Below are 14,945 nucleotides of genomic sequence, written 5' to 3' on the forward strand. Positions count from 1 at the left end.
AATTATTCGGTCGAGGTCCAGCCACGATTTTCCCTGCACCCTTTCGACCACGAGTTATACCTGCACCGGCGCCGAAAGACGCGCAAGATTGTCAAGAATTACACAATGCCGCGCGACAAATGAAGCATTTCAGGGGAATGCGATCCGCCCCCCATCTCGTGCATGAAAACAAGGGGGAGCAGAGCAGGAGTTTAAAAAACAGAAAAAAATCAAGAGAAGGAGAGAGTCGGAGAGAGATAGATAGAAAAAGAGAGATTGTCCGTGCGGCGTACGAGCCTCGGAGCTCCATCAAGCCCTTCGAAAGGTTATGAATAAGGGATGAAGTTCATGCGTAGTGACGCACATACGCCGCCGGTGTCCACGCATTCATACGAACTCGGCCGAGTTTAAGCTCGATTGTATGCCGATAAACGAATAAATGTGCAAATTTGACGAACCAGCCCCACTCTCCCTGGCTGTCCTCTCTCACCCCTTGTCTCCCTTGCCCTCTCCTCATCTATTGGAAAAAGGACGCGCGTACAAGCACGCCTGTCAGCGACCAGTGTACGTGAGAGAAAATAGAAAAAAAGCAGAGAGAAAAAAGTTAAGAGAGAAAAAGATAGCAGATTATGCGCGTACTCTCATGCGTCCATACTTTCGAGAATTTTCTGGTCGCATCGTAGATGCGTGAGGGCTTGGGCGCGCGTTCCATGAGCTTCCCCAGAAAAATTCGACGTATATCCCAGGAACAAGTGCGCGAATATGTACATACGTGCGTGCGCACGTGAGTATATAATATATATATATATATATACATATACGTGGAATATGTCAGTGGCCCCGAGTGGTGCATGTTGACGCGTAGATCGGCCCTGATGGGCGCGTTGGGCGTTCCTACGTGCGGAGTCGTGAATAAAAATAATTAACGGAAAATATATACGAACGTCGAAGCGGCGATTGATTTACGGGAATGCACGGAGGTACGAGGCGGGACCCGTAATTTCGCAAAAACCGCGTATCTGCGGGCTCGGCCTCGATTTTTGTTTTTACCCCGACCAACCAGATCGACTGCACACCTCGTACCTCTTTCTCTTTCTATTTCACGCTTTTTCTTTCTCTCTTTATCTCTGTCGATACACGCAGGAACAAGAAGCGCGCGTGTGTACGAGTGTGTCCGAGCCTGTGCAAATTTACGTTCGTGCACAAGCATTTAGGCGTGCATGAAATTTTTTCGCCGTTCATCGCCCTCTCAAACTGTGCAGACTCGACGTTCCACGATACTCGTTGCCACAGATATTACGGATAATTTAGCAATAGCTTTTTACCTTTAATCAAATACGACAGCTGATAATCCCAGGACACTTCACCATGGATAATGTTTTTTGTAGCGTCAGGAGGGTTTTACGTTTTGTTCGACCAGTCGATTTTTTCGACATCCATCGTTAAACAGGGACAAAGACGAGAAAGTTTCGTTCATTTCTTCATGGACAAATCAATATCTTTTTTGTCCACTGTTTAATCATCCAATCTCTCTCCTGTCATCGTTTTTGCCGCGTGGAGCCGTAAGTAATAGCTAGCATCGATGTTCGTTGAACAATACCCCTGTTTGATCGAATCGAAGAATCGTATTTTGTATAGAATCTATACAAGTCTCTCGTATTATCATTGCCTAAGTCATTCTCCTACAAGAACTAAAACTTTGTCATTACGCCAATGTATCCAGATGTACGAGCTTGCAAATAGTATATAGCAGATGGTAGCCCACACCCCTACAATAATCGGTGCAGTTTACTCAGTGTGGCGTGGAGTTATCTTTAAGAGACGTTGCGAGTTCCTTCCAAGTAATAGAATCGAAGTAATACGTCACATAATCCGAAGAAGCTTCTAAAGCTGCTATAGATCGAGCCGAACGAGCGCATGGTCTGCGTCTCGTCCAAAAGAATTTCGTTGATTAATCGCTCTTTTCCTAATATAATATCGCAATTGTTCCTGGTACAATCTTTTCTGTTCTCGAGGGTTCTTGTCCGACTACCACAAAAATCGTTCGTCGCTCGCGAGCTCCGGCACGGTCAGCAAACACCGAGAGAATAAATACGCGGCCCCGGCCCAGTGCTTCTCTTTCTTCCAAGATAATAACTTTTTTAATTAAAGGAAGCACAGCGACGGCAACGGAAAAAACAGCGTCACTGTGGAAAAGAGAGAAATAAAACGACAACACAGTGTGTCGCGTGACGTAAGGCACCTAGCACACCGCCGTTGCACTTTGCATTATCTTATTCTCGAGAGGGTGAGGCAGTTTACAAAGCAACGGGTGCGCGAAGCGGCGGAGCCGAAGAGACGATTTAACGCCCTGAACGACTTTCTCACCCCAGACTTAGACAGAGGATGGAGTGGGGGGAGGGGGTGAGAAACGAAGCACGAGGCGCTAGGGAGAACTAAGAACCTTGAGCGTTCCAGAGCAGAGAGAAAGACACACCGTTGGAAGAATAGCACGGTTGAAGAGGGACAGAGGACGAGTCTTGTAGACATAGGGCTAGGGTGCTTAGTTTGCCCGGTGTGAAAAGCGGAGAAAAGCGCAAGAGAGCTTTTTTCCAACGGGCTCTGAAGTAAGTGGCTACATCGTACATAGCACGTAAGTCCACAGGTGTCCGCGGACAATGACTCGCGTCCCTGTTGTACGTCTGCACATGCACATGGTCCCGTGGATAGAGACCGCTGTGATCGGCTAACGTGTGTGCGTGTCACAGATTCGCGGCCCCGAGTGCCTGTGCGTTGCACGTCCGTATATACGCGGATCCTGCGAAGGGGTTGGACTACCGGCAGAAGTCTCTTAATTTCCGTGCTTCGGGACAAAGGGGAAAAAACGAGCGCTCGAGAAAAGAGTCGAAGATAGAAAAGGACCGTCCGACGTCTCCCTTTCTTCTTCTATCATTTTTCCGAGCCCTCTTGCTGCTTTCTACCGGTGCGCGTTTCCTCGCGCGTCCCCGTCTTCGTTCCTCTCCTGCTGCGCTCCTACGTGCCGCTTCTTCTTCATTCTCCTTCTCTCTTTTCTTTTTCCCTTAACTCTCTGCTCTTCGATGGTAAATAGTAAGAGAGAGGGAGACAACCAAGGCGACCACACGGCGAGGGTGCGCTGCGACTCGATACCGTGTACATATATATGTATATATACGCAAACATTCGCGTACCAGACAAGATCCTTTGAGTCTATCTCGTAACAGGTTTGCTCGGTACGTCAACCGGTGAAGCAGCCGTAGGATCGCCGTGACTTCAATTCCGCGATTGTTCGTTCCGCCAATCCCTCAGAAGTTAACTGAAGTGGCACAGAAGTTTTACCGCGTCATACGTGTCATTATATCTTCGGTTTATCCTGCGATTGTGCGTTCCGCGAAACAAGCTCGGCTCCGTTCCCCGGCAAATTTCTTTTCATACGAGGCACGCATGCGTTTCGTCGGTAATCTCGTCCGTGACTTCCGTTTGTTACTCCGCTTTATATGCGACGAAACCGCTGCATCGTTGATTTTTCGAAAGACTCGCGAAACATGGGCGTATTGAAAATTTCATGCGCTGGCGTTACTAGCACGGAATCGGGGACTAGATTTCTCTTCTGCTCGCCGCGCCGGTTCGTTGATCTTCGGCCGCTATCGAGTCTCCTTCCGTTTCATTGTCCTTTGTTGCGATTCTTATACGGCCTGTTCCTTTCTTTCAGAATTCACGGTGGAGACCACCCTTCGTTGTTAATATTTATTGGTGCTTATTTGAGAGCAGACAAAGGAGAGATTTATTGGAATAGAATGTAAAGAATAAGCTTAAAACGTAGTGTAGGTGCACTATCGATTGTGGCTACTCGAGATTATCTCTTTCGTTGTTTCAACTTGAATTATGAATAATATCGTGAGAACTATTTGTCTGTGTTTATTCTTGTGTAGGATTGTTTTGCTCCGATACTGCATTTATTTCTTGAGATTTACTAAGATGTACGTGGGTATAATTAAGAATGTAATAGCTATCGCGAGTATCGGAACTGAATTGCGGAATAATGCAACGTGTCTATTCATTCAGACAAAACTAATATTTCTCCTTCTTAATTAAAAGTTAAATATGTATATATACGAACGTTATGAAACAATCGTATCAACTGGTGGTTGACGATTTTAGTCAAAGTCTCCCTTAACTCGTTCTTAATAAATCAATAACAAAAACTCGAAAATAGTATCGGAAAAGCAATAAATCTTCCGATTCGATTCTAACGTAGTTAGCGCTTAAGAAACGACGGTCCGATACTTCGGCTAATAGCTGCTATAATATTAACAACTATTCGATAATAAATAAACATAGCGTGCAATCGTTTTATCGACTAAACGAAATTTCATTTTCCGTATCCAAAAACGATACACCTATTTTATCAAAATTATCCTCTCATCGAGCTTCGTTATCAATCATTACGTAATTATCAAAAAATTATCGCGTCATATGCGTCACCAACAGCAAAAGTATAAAACTAAGCAACATCTATAAGGCGTCCTCTTATTTCCGTACAATTCGATCACCATACCAACAAACTGACATCGATCTCAGAGTTCTCGACTTAAATCCATTATCCTCGCGTTATTGTCTCCGCGATGAAGCAATTTCGACATCTGCCGAATGGCAGCTGAGAAAGAACAGCATCATCTCAAATTACTCTGGGCGCTTCTTCGACGTTGCGGTTCCCTTAGATTCCTCGTGCGGCCCGCGTGTAATGTCCGCCTGTCGCTAATCCCAAAAATCTTGAAAAAGGTTCATCATCTGCTCGTGTAGTAGGTGGCTGTTTGTCTGTCTGTATGTCTGTATACGACGACTGCATAATGCCGATCGTCTCGTGTTTACGGCGTTTTGTGGGCAAACAGAATCGACGATCTCCTCCACTTTTCTTACTGCTTATTTTTGCCCTCCACCCCCGTTACCGTACTAAACGAAACGAGGGCCACCCTCTAGCTTCGCGGCTGGCACACCTTTTGTCGGTGTTCGCCCGAGCGATGCGCCGTTGCTCTGCATATTTTGAATATATCTGAAAGGATCCCGTGCTCCTTTTCGACGCAACACAGAGCTCGTCTCTTTTCTCGTCACGCGATCGAGCCAGACCTAGCCCCGACGTGATCGAGTGCATCCCGCTGCTGGGCGTCCTCCTGGCCGGAAGGATGCGTCCGGATGCATTCTGGGATATTGACGTAACAGTACGACACGGAGCTTGTTAAATATTTATCCTTGCGTCGGGTTTGGTGGATACAATAGACGTATTCTCCAATAAGAGGATGAAAAAGAACAGTTCCTGGGCTGGAAGTCACGCGCCGTTTAGAGGCTGTGTTTCGCGAGTACTTTAGGCAGATGAAGAACGATAGGATCCGGAAGCGGCAGCTGAGAGGCTAGCCCGCGATCAATCCTGTTAATCGACTGGAGATGCCGTGTACGCGGGCGTAGATTCTTTTGACAGATTCGAGGAAATAGGGTGAGATAGAGTCGATTGTGCAGCCAGCCCCTTTGTCGGGGTAATTCTTTGTCAATCAACGAGACAATCGAGGTGGACGAAGATTTTGGTATCGGACGAAGCGAGGAAATATGAACCCGATGGAACAAAAGAGGTTTAAAGTTGTTTGGGTAGTGGCAAGTGATATTCTTTTTTTGTGCTTTAGCTTATCGGATTAAGAGAATTTTTATTAGTTATGTTCGGCTTGGAATAGTTGTTCGAGGATATGGATAGGAAAATTAGAAATTGCTTAGGTAATATCGTTTTCCTATTAAGGCATTAAATTTAGTTTTCTTTGCTATCGTATATATTGGATCGTGAAATTTATAACAGAATTTTTTTCATTAATATCATCCGTGGAATAATTGATTCCTAATTGCCATTGTACTACTAACAATTTCTCTACTATTATCAACAATGATGTTATATATAGAATATTTTATACAATTTTGTAATATTTTTATTGACATTAAATACAATATACGCAAGCTGGTGAAAAAAAGCAAAAAATGTTTCGTACTATAACGATAATGTACGGAATGTTATTAAAGATCTTTAACTAATTATACTTTGATCTACATACATTTACAAATGTTGGACCATTTGGTAATACGTAAACACTTCATATATAACAATCCAAACTGTTATATAATCGTATCAGCCCTTAATTAAAAATTTAGCAAATCGGTAAAAAAGCAGGATCAACAGAGATACTGTAATTTTTTATTAGCAACCTAAGATATGCGAATAATCATCCGTATGAAGAACACGCGTGGTGTAGTTAACGCGACGCCATCCAAGGGTTTTATCTTCGTCTCCACGTAATTTTCTCGTAACGCCAATTTTCCTGAAGACTAGTAACCCTTCACACCACGCTCGAGCGCCCTTTGGGAAAACAAAGGTGTCACTTCTTCAAAGAGCTCTTGGCTGCTCTGACTCTCTTACTGTCTCTCTTCAGGGATTCGCCGTGTCGCGTCTTTCCGTCTGGAAAGATCTCGGCTATCATTCTTTCCTTTTCACGCTTTGCCACTCGTCGTTCTATCTATGTCGCTCTATAGATTTTATCCCAAGCATCTCAAGATTCTTGCACAGCAGAGGCCCCCAACTAAACTTTCAGCCCCTTCTTCATCGGTGCCAAGAAAGCACTTTATCTCTTGAGGGGTTGCTTCAACAGGTTACAAGACATCGGTCGTTTGGTTTTTCTTAAGGCGAGTTTACCCCCAAGAAATGCTCATCCTCTTGATCTCACTCGGCTTTCTTAGCCTACGGGAAATGTCTGCTAATTACTACACCCTCCCTCGGTGATTTTCTCGGCTTGTTAACCATTACCATGGACAATAAAGCAATAAACTTCCTGTAGAAAGCAACCTGTCAGGTAGGCAGTCTGTTAAACTTTAAAGTTTCTTTAAGTTTCTTTAAGATTTTATCGACTCGAGAGACGATCACATTTTAAAGAACTTTTAAAGGTTTTTATAGAAACATATTGATGTTCAATCTAATGTCTGAATTTATATTTTATTTATTCTGTTATAACGACGAATTTAGTAGATAAAAAGTCATTTTTATGTTTTCACTGACATTGTTCATCTATATTTGTTGAAAAGTACTTTATGCTCGTGTTTTGCCTTTCTTATAAATTATAAAAGATCTCAATAAACATTTACTCTCTCAGTTAACTAAATCTCATTCTTTATTTGTCTGTACATTAAACGTAAATCAGCGAAATATTTCCGTTCAGGATACAATTAAATATAATAAACTGAAAGTACAATTAAAATATAATATTAAATTTAATAAAAATACCATAGTACAAATAAGAACTAGCAAAAGATATAGAAAATATCCTTTCAATACACCTTCTTAATAAGTCACTACCTTTGTTACCTTTCTATTTCATTACCTAAATAAATAAACTCTCGATTACCTTAAATACCATATTACCGCGTTATCTCACCACGCGCAGTAAACAAGCCGCCATAATCTCGACGCTTCGCAGCCGCAAAACGCCAACCAACCACGTAGTTCAATGAGGAGGTACTTTATCCCATTCGAAGAGGGTAATTCCAACAGGTTACAAGACGCTGAGTGCGGTTGAATCGTCTTCACGGTAACCACCCCTAAGGAAACACCGTCCCTTTACATCTTGGTCGTTTCCTGAACCCTAAGGAAGCCCATTCTACCCCGAATTCAGCCAGTTTTCTTAGCCCCTTCACGGACGAGGAACTTCCCTACGAAGATTTTCCGGGCTAGAGGGTACGGATAAGGAATCTGTTGATGAAAAGGGACAACCAGCTAGGGGATGAAAGTAAGAAAAGAAAGGAAAAGCGTTTTCTTACGACGATACTCTCCTCCTCCTATTGCTCGAGTCCTCCTACCCCCGGGCCGCCCTCGAGGGAACAAGATATCAACTTGTTGCTGTTGGGATTGAGCGTGGGCCAAGGATCTAGAGGGTCGAGGTTTTTATTTTATTATTTAGAGACGGCACGCGAAACCGACGCGCCCCATTCCACGTCGTGTTTCTCCTTCTTTCTCGTCCCTGGATTAGGAGCGCTTTGTTCCGTGTTAATACGGAGAAACTTTGATACGTTGGAAAGTTACTTCTTTCTTTCTTTTTTCTCACGTTTTTTCTTTTTTTCGTTTTCTTCGCCCGTTTTTTTTTTTTTTTTTTTGGTTCTTTTAGAGATTAGAATGGAAGGTGGAAGTGATGAAAGTTTTAAAGGCTAGGAGTTCTTTAGAAATAGTTCGATATTATTATTTCTTCTAGGGCTGTGAAATGTCAACACAGGAATTGCGTGGAGAACAAGTGAAAAATAGATATTAGAAACAACGTACATTGGATGTCGTGATAAAGGAATGTTATTATTAGTCTTGTTATCGCCTGGATACTCCTGTTTCCTTCCACAGTACGCAAAATGAATGCAACGAAGGTTTACAAACACAGTGAATGGTTCTATTTCGATAGTAGCGATGAAGTATACATTTTTTTTTAAATTATGCATTGGTAAATATCATTTTAAGATTTTAGGTAAAGAGCTACAGAATTTTACAAATGTCTGGGAAAATTATATTTTTATATATATCTAATTAATATGTAGATAACTACTAATAATATGTTTTTGATTTCAATTTAAACAAATGCAAAGCCACGCTATATTTATAACTAAAAAAAAATACAGTTGCTTTTTTAGACCAAAAAAAAAAACGATCATAGTGTAATAATAAGAAACATTAGATAAATAAGAATGTAAAACAAGTGGCTTAACATAACGAACAAATTGTTTTACTAGATATCCAGATAATTCAATTGAACTGTACGAACATTTCGTGACAAGCAGCTGCTTTTGCTAAACTTCCTGCGAAAGATTCCCAGAACATGCGTCCATTCGGAAAACACTTGTTGAACATCGAACTAAGATTGCCTGAGCTAAGAAGCCACTTGTTGCTTCATCCTTCCTGTAAGGAACTCCCTGTCCCGTTTCAGGATACTTAGCGTAACAGCTGGATATATTCCGTCTTACTTTTACCTTGATCTTCTCTTTTCCGTGATTCAGGTCGATCGAGTGAGAATCACTCGATTCTTTTAACTTTTATCATTTTATGGACCCTCGTTAAAATTTTATTTTGAGGAAAAATACAGCAAGATATAAATAGTAAATTTTTTCAGAAAATTAATCCGTAAGATATAGATAGTAAATTTTGCAATTATTCTGCAAAAGATAAATCGTAGAATATTGTTTAAAAGTGTAACATTTAAAGATACCTTTTTATTAGTTACGGCAAATGAAAACTAAAATACGGTGAGATTATTAGGAATCTTGTTACAGCGCATAAGTAGTAGAATAATCTATAATGATAGGCTGAGCATAATTATAGCTTTCTGAAGAACGGTAGCGATCCCTCGATTCTTCGATTGAAATAATCCATTAGCGGTGCAACGATTAGATGAAAGGGGCGTCTCCTGAGGCAGGGGCCACGTGTTTCTAGCATAGTTCCAGACACATGTACAACTTGCACGCACGACACCAGCTTAATCAATCGAACGACGTATCGAGCGCTGACTTCGAACTGATATGAACGTGTAACACATCGAAACAAATCTTTCCGATTGCTTTGCTACTTTGCAACAGATATTCATGCTAAATTTAATAAATCCGCCGAGAATACATCTACTTTACTGTAAAATATAAATACGTCAGCTGTTATTTCAATATCAAACAGTAAGTAAAATGTTAATTGCCACATCTTTGTTTTATTCCTAGACGTCCCTTCGTCTGAGAGACTGATATCGGATAATTCTAATGAATAAATCCAAATAAATTCCTAGATGAGTTTTAGAAGCTAAAAACTATTGTAAATTAAAATCCTTAAAATCGAACAAAATGTTTGAAGTATGTCTCGTAGCTCGTCGTTATATAATAGCTCGTTCGTTGGTTACGATTATATAACTAATAAAATTCATTTCACGGTTTTCGGAGAATTAGTGAAAAGCAATTTCTTGAGATCGATAATCGAATTAAGATTGAGAACGGGCAATAAAACGACGCCAAATATATCCAATCGGTCTTTACGACAAACCAACGAATCCTAACCGAAACTCGATAAGTCGGATTGACAATTGGAAAAAGGAAATAAATGTACCAAACGCTAGTAGAATATTATCGTGTAAATTATAGGGGCTGAATTGCAAATCATTCAAATACGTTCGTTCATCCCGACATTTACGTAAATATCGTTTTGCGTTGCACGAAAACAGCTCTGTCTCATAGAGCGACGCGGATTAACGAATCATCTTCTATCGACTTAACACGCTGAATTGATGAAACTTAAAAAGAAAAAAATACAAGCTCACCCTGAAACTTGCGAGTATGATTAGATTCTGCCACGTGCCCATTGTGCCAGCCATCGACGTAACGCCCCTTCCTATACGCGCGTGTGCGTTTCAGTGCGTTCAGACACGTTCATGCGTGTCAGTGCCATAACGTGAATCGCAAGACACAGGACTGTAATCTAGCATCACGTCATTCGTATCGAGAGACTGGACTTTACGGTAATTTATTGTTATCCGGAATTATTGGATCCACGATCGTCCTCTCGTGCGAGCTTCGGTCCAGAATTTCGGAATATTATTCGTTTCCACAACAGGTTACGACGTAGTTGCTTCGAAAGAACGATAACACAAAAATATAACAAGCAACAAAATTATAACTTTCTTATTTCATTGTTCGTCTTGATGTTCCGATATTACGAATAATATATTTCTGAACAATACTGTTTAAACCATTTTTACCATAATCGAACAGAAGTAAACAATAGTTGTTTCATATCGTCATACAAAACTCGATGAAATTTCGTGATGCTATGTGAATTTTCCAGGACAGTGTTATATCGCCCATAAAACAGAAATTTCACCTATAAGTCCTTTGGAAAACAATGTTAAATGTAAATCACGTACATATTTACGAAAGTGTAACTCGAGCATAGTAAACACGAGACAAATTACCAACGAGGGAGCATTCGTGACGAGCAGTTCAAACGCGGCCGCGCCATTTGCGGTTGCACAGTATTTAGAAACGTTTCCCCTGATGCGATCCGCCGATCTCCCAAAACGCAAGCCCGACGGGAAAAAAGAAATCACAATACCGCAGAAAAAGCGTGGAACGATCGTAATTCCCGCAGCTAATTCCACATCCAATAGCGGGTGCCGTAACGAGGTTTTGCGGAAGGGAGTCTCCTAATCGTCTAATCGTCATGGAACACGGCATGGAGCACCCTTCGATCGTTCTTGACGCGGTTTTCGTCGTTTCGAGGGGGAACTGAAACTTCTGATCGGCACGATCGCGAAGAAAGATAAGAGGTACGGTCAATAGAGAAGGAACGATAGAGAGATTTCAATCTTGACAACGATCAAGGTTTCCCATCGAGACGACGCTATTTGATTTTCAACCCCATCGTCCCTTTGACGATCGGTCCGTGTGCCTGCACGAGGGCAAGAGCGTTCACGTCGAAGGACGATCGACTTTGGACGCTGGTTTTATCGAGTTACGCAACGCGCCACGAAAGGCAGTAGACCAAGTTCTTTGTCTAACGGGCCATCTGTCACCCTGAAGAGAAGAGAGGCGACGTCGTCTCTCGCCAGGAGGGTGGTGTGGGGACAACGATGTGGGCGTTACGACAAACGCGTTACGACGACCTACTTGTGTTTGTAAATGCTTCGCTCATCACCTCTCTATCGTCTGAGCAGGCGGCGTACGACCGTATTTCCCACGAGCGCGCCAATACCAAACAGATAGCATCGTGATAAAAGAGAGATAGCGCGAGACAAGTAGAGAAGCGGACCTCTGCAAGGATACGTATGTGTATCGGGTATTGATTTTCCACGTACGGAGTTACGCCAACGGGGTAAGCCGAGACGCGACAAAGTTTATTAATCCTGGGGGCAGCAGACGCGTCTGCGTAGCCCCGGCCACAGCGAAACGCGCGTTCCACGAGGATACGAAACTTTTCACGTCGATCGTTGCGCTTGTATCCTCTGCCGCTTAGTTCCTCTGTCCACTTTGTATGAAAATTCGGACATTTTTCTTTCTTTTTTTTTTTTTTTGTAGCTCATATTATCCGTGTATTAGTAAAATTCTATACTTGAAAGAATTTCGAATAATTGTAACGATCAGCTCTACAACGATTAATACGATAATCCAACGATAAGCTCAGGAGGAAGTTCTTTATGAGCTTAAGTGTACCTTAATCCGATTCGCATCGAGATATATCACGGTGCGTTTAGTTTACTGAAATATTTGAACGATTGCGACGAATTTGAATATATTCTATATATATTGAAAATATTCTATGTGTATTAACTGTCGAAGGTATTCTTTCTATAAAAGGAATTCATAACGAAAATCTGTATCACATAGTAAAGTACCATATGTTTCTTCGCTTATTTCCTATTTTAGAATCTAAATCGATAGAAAATCTAAGTTAATCGTTTGGTATAGGTGTATAGGAGTTAGAAACTCAAGTCAAAGCAGATGGTTCGCACGAGAAATTCATTCATATTACACTCTGTGTTGGGTATACATCCTATACTATAGTACAAGAGCTATTGTTAAACTACGTACATTTCATTGCTTTAATACGAGTTTATCCTTTTAATTCTTTTCTAGTTTTACAATTGCAAACCTGCCCAGAGTTACACGTGCATACGATAAAATAAAGGTTAATATTTATTAAATAACCATTAAAAACATATTAAACCTCATACCAATATCAATATATTACTAGTTCAAATCATTTTAGAAGATACATATGCAAAGACTGTATTAATATATTTATTATATTAATAATACTAAATATATAGGTGAAATAATATTAATCGACAAAGGTATAACACTCGCGTCGAAGAAATCAAATTGCAAGGTAGGAAAAACACATATGTATCATTTTATATGTATATTTGTGAATCATTTTAATCACTATGCCTGTTCTATCGTTGAGAAGTCCGCGGTCCATCTCATCCAAACTTATTCCAACACATAAACCCAATCATTCTAAATTCTTGTGTATCGCAATGAGAAGCGTCGTTAATTCGGTTAGATGGAAGTTTCGCGTAGACTGCCGGGTACGACATAAATTGGTCAGCCGAAAGGCGCGGTAACGGAGGAAAGGAACGCGGCAGAATGAACGGGGAACATCTAATACATCATAAACTTGGAAACAAAGAGGAGAGAGGATGTCGTGGCAGTGCCGGAGAATCCGCCGGGCGCGGTATCCTCGGAACAAAACTTTGCCTATTTGTTAAGTCTTGCCCGCTGAAACTGTCTCAGATACTGGCGTCGAACTATGCCTCACACCTATGACCTCCTTAGTTTCGTCCTTCTTCCTTCCTTACCCTCGCCACCAAAGCGTTGTACCGATGCATCCTTCGCCGAGACCGCTGAATAGGGGCACAGAAAGACGCATTCTGATTCGTGGAATTTCGCTGTTTCACGAGAAATTGATGATACACTACAACTCAGTTTTCCTCTCGCGATGAAAGTAAAGGAGGTTGAAACACGTACATAAATTTTTGGTAGTGTTTCGGTTTTAAATATCATGAATCGGTCGAGTTCGAAGTTGACAAAACGTTGCAAATGGATAGGAAGATTTATATTTACTCTGTGAATTATTATTATATAATACATTTATTATATATTATATAATATTTATTTAAAGATTTATTATATATTGTATAATAAAATAGAGAAACTTGGGAGAGTATTCGCTGAAAGGACCGAGAAGTATGTAGAGTCAGTGTATGGAACTTTGCATTTATTTCATATAAATAGACGCTATTTCGTTTATATTACGTTGTAGTCAAATTTTAAGGAGTTAAATTTCTCATTAAAAAGAGCGAGACAAACAATATACACGTGTAATATGAAATCGGAAACATTTCTTCATCGTAAGATGTAATCTTGTATTTATGGATAATTTAAATATATCACTTGGTGATATATCAAATGTGAATAAAAGATCGAAGTGCGAAAAGATTAATTGAACGAAAAGAAATACCGTATCGCGAGAGAAGATCATTATTATTACGATATCAAAGAAAATATTCACTCATAGTAAGGCTTGAAACTTTATATCCGCTTTCGCTAGAAATGTACTTTCCTTTTATTTGAATACGATATTCACATATGTAAATTTTATATCGACAGATGTATATCTTCGTATTTTCCTGTTTTACTCTACATTGTTTGCATACCCATGCATTATTGTAATTCAGCTACATTATTTACAATGAATGAATAAATTACAACCGACAAGTATTCATATAAGATGCATATACCAAAGATACCTATCGATCTTAGAATCGATGTAGAGCAAATATATTTCACTTTTCTTGGTGAGTACTATAATTGTATGCATTTTACATATTTTTGCATCTTTAAACATCTCATGAAAGCATAATAAACCATAATCCAGCTACTACAATTCTCCTAAATTTACAACTTTTCGAAACCCGTTTCTGTAGTCCACATATATACACTTGCAATCGCTTTTTTGCCGAAGCTGCAATTTAATCGTCAAATAACACCAACTCGAAGACACGAACAATGGGTACGTCGCCACCTGCAATGCAATGTAAATTAGCAGGAAGGCTAGCGTAACTATTTCGAGCCGGTAATACCTATCGGAAACTAAATTCGTGCCGGAACGAGAATTCAAAATTAAAAAGTTTGCGCGGACGAGGCTGGTCATCTGCATCTAAATTTTCTCCGGCGCAAGTTTCGGCTGGCACACGGCTGTTTCAAAAGGATTTTAGCGTGTCCAGAGGGACAACTCGAAAACTAAAAAAAAAAAAAAAAAAAAAAGGAAGAAAAAATACGAGAGGAGAGGAAAAAACAGAAAAAAAGGCTGATAAAATTTTTTTGTTAGCCGTGCCGTGATGTATGCGTGATCAGAATTCGCGAAGTTTCGC

The 14,945-nt window shown here is 40.7% G+C and overlaps 1 long non-coding RNA gene across 1 annotated transcript in view; it reads left to right on the forward strand.

Moving 5' to 3' along the window:
- The window catches only part of LOC117154459 (uncharacterized), a 115,399-nt gene that overhangs the window by 32,369 nt on the left and 68,085 nt on the right, over positions 1–14,945 (forward strand). The window lies entirely within an intron of this gene.

This window comes from Bombus vancouverensis, chromosome 14 (assembly GCF_051014615.1).
Source record: "Bombus vancouverensis nearcticus chromosome 14, iyBomVanc1_principal, whole genome shotgun sequence".
Classification (NCBI taxonomy): domain Eukaryota; kingdom Metazoa; phylum Arthropoda; class Insecta; order Hymenoptera; family Apidae; genus Bombus; species Bombus vancouverensis.